Below are 2,882 nucleotides of genomic sequence, written 5' to 3'. Positions count from 1 at the left end.
TCGGTGCAAATCATGTTTCAAAACTTGAAAGAACCAGGACCAGCATCTCCCTAGCAGTCCAGTTTCAAAGTCGAGAGCTATATCCCAGAACGATGTACTTCACTGTCTGGCAGGATGCTGTGATGTTTCAGCAAAAAACCACAGCACACCGCTTCCCTCTGAAAAGGAGAAAAATGTATTTTCTTCAGCAATTCAGCCCCAGGAAATGAGGCTCTCAAGAAGTGGCGAGATTGCCTTGGCACTTACAGAAGTCACTTTGTACACGTGGTATTTGGTTCATGGAAAGCATAATGCTATTTAGAAGATTCGTCCTACCCTAAATTAGTAAGTAATGGATGATTTAGTTAATTCCTTAGCATCCGGATACGAACACATACAGATTAACTTCCAAAACAGGGAGGCTTTTCGGTTCCTGGTTTTAGGTCAAGATTTTCTAACTCTGTGACACTGTGACCACACTTACAATTTGCTGGGAGCTTGGGGACATGATTCTATTAGTTGGAGACTGCATAGTGTCTGTCTGTTGGACACAACTAATGGAACTTTCTTATTAATACAGCTTGTTGATGACACAGTCAGTACACCTAACTACTTGTATCATAAAGGTACACAAGGAGGGAGAGGTGGTAGAGTCATCTTACCTGCTAGAAATTTGTGAAGTTCTTCAGGCTTCTCTTTGCAGCGTCAAGGAATGTTTTTGCATCAGACTGAGAAAAAACAGTGGGAAAGGATAGGTTAAAAATCGTGCCTTTGTTTTTCCCCAGAGTTTGCTCTAGAAATTTATTCATAAGAATCTTTCCATTTACTGTTTCTAGTTAACTAGATTTTAGTTAATTTTTAAGACATTTAAGATTAATTTCTATCTGCACGATCTGGTATTAAAATGAAGGTGAACCCTTCTAGAGCGTTTGCTGCTCATGCAGTTCTTCACCACTTTAGACTGTCACTTTCTAAAGCCTTCCTAGAGCAGTGATAGCTCAGCAAATAGGGTTTGAGATCTAGATCCAGAGTTTAGAAATCCAGCACACACAAGGCAGTGTAAGTACCTGCTGGTTTGAACTGAAGCTCAGAATCTCCCTATTCTGAATTTTATCCACTACTTTCTAGAGGCATTTCTAAAATCCCAGTCTAGACAATAGCTCAGGCTGCAGGGATGTGGAAAGCTCTGGCTGGTCCGTCTGTCTGTTTGCTGAGCCGATTGACATGCCATTTGCTTTTATGCTGAGAACCATTCTGCTTTGTGCATTTCCTAAAAACCTCCTCCCTCCTGTGACCCTTCCAGGGAACTCTTACCATGCCTGACGTGGCTGTTTCAGCAAAGTTACTCCCAGAGGCTCTCTGCCACATACTGCACCGGCATTCTTGTGAGAACCGGAGTTGGGAGGAAACAGCTATTGTATTTCCAGGTTAAAACCTTGCTCTTAAATAGGGTATCCTCTCACTTTTGTGCCTGACGTCTACTTGCATGCACGACACATCAGGGACTGTACGTCTGGTTGTAAACTCAAGACACAGGTTTACAAGCATGTGATTCCAGGGGTGTTTTGAAGATGTTTGCAATAGTGCATGTTGCTGACCTGTTTTATGTGTTTAGTAGATGTTCAGGAGGCGGTGGAAGTCTTTACTATCACACGCTGGTTAATATGTCACACAGAGCTCCCGGTGACTGAGAAATCCTGGCTGAATATGAGCCAGCATGTGGCCAGGAAGGCCAACAGCATCCTGGCTTGTATCAGAAATAGTGCGGCCGGTGGGGCCAGTAAAGTGATTGTTCCCCTGTACTGGGCACTGGTGAGGGTGCACTTCGAATACTGTGTCAGTTTGGGCCCCTCACTACAAGAAGGACACTGAGGTGCTGGAGCATGTCCAGAGAAGAGCAACAAAGCTGGTGAGGGGTCTGGAGGACAAATCCTATGAGGAGCGGCTGAGGGAACCGGTGGTGTTTAGCCTGGAGAAAAGGAGGCTGAGGGGAGACCTCACTCTCTACAGCTCCCTGAAAGGAGGTTGTAACAAGGTGGGGGTCAGTCTGTTCTCCCAAGTAACAAGTGGAAGAATGAAAGGAAGCAGCCTCAAGTTGTGCCAGGGGAGGTTTAGGTTGGACATTAGGAAAAAATGTCTCCCCTGAAAGGGTTGTCCAGCCCTGGCACAGGCTGCCCAGGGCAGTGGTGGAGTTCCCCAGCCCTAGAGGTATTTAAAAGATGTATCAATATGCTGCCGAGGGACATGGTTTAGGTGACTTGGCCGTGCTTGGTTAACAGTTGGACTTGATGGTCTGGAAGGTCTCTTCCAACTAAAATGATTCTGTGAAGTGAATGCAAGGCAATATACCATCCAATTCCCGTAGGAAGCCATATACACATCAGCGAATGTGGTGTAGTACAATAGAAAAGTCCTGATATCCTTAATTTTCTTTTTTTCAGAATGGCAAATACTCATCATTATCTGAATCTCAAATGATATGTCTATTGCTTTTTCAGCAGATTTATATTCATTGCCTTTATGCCATTGCTGTCACAAAAATGATGATGTTTCTTAATATGTTCATGGTGGCTGTAGTCACCTGTAACTGTGCCAGAGTGGTTGAAGACAAACAGTCATACAGTTGTGTGTTTATTTGGCTTCTCTTGCCACTGACATGGGGCAGACTTGCTCAGTAGCAACCTTGTTGAACCCTCAAAGGTGTTTTTCCTGCTGCTGGTGTAGAATCTTTATATAGCTGGAGACTACATTGAACATCTGTCTTAGTTCTTACAGCAACCCCTGCTGAGGCTACAGCATGCGTCTGACCTTGCTCTATATGTCTGGAATACATATCCTGGAGTTGAGAGAAATGTAATTTTGATGTTTATTTATAATTTCTTTTTTCCCCTGTAGGGGTAGCC

Source organism: Buceros rhinoceros, unplaced genomic scaffold (genome assembly GCF_000710305.1).
Source record: "Buceros rhinoceros silvestris isolate BGI_N320 unplaced genomic scaffold, ASM71030v1 scaffold7590, whole genome shotgun sequence".
Taxonomy (NCBI): domain Eukaryota; kingdom Metazoa; phylum Chordata; class Aves; order Bucerotiformes; family Bucerotidae; genus Buceros; species Buceros rhinoceros.
The sequence above is the reverse complement of the archived record's forward strand: the minus strand, read 5'-3'. Positions refer to the sequence as shown.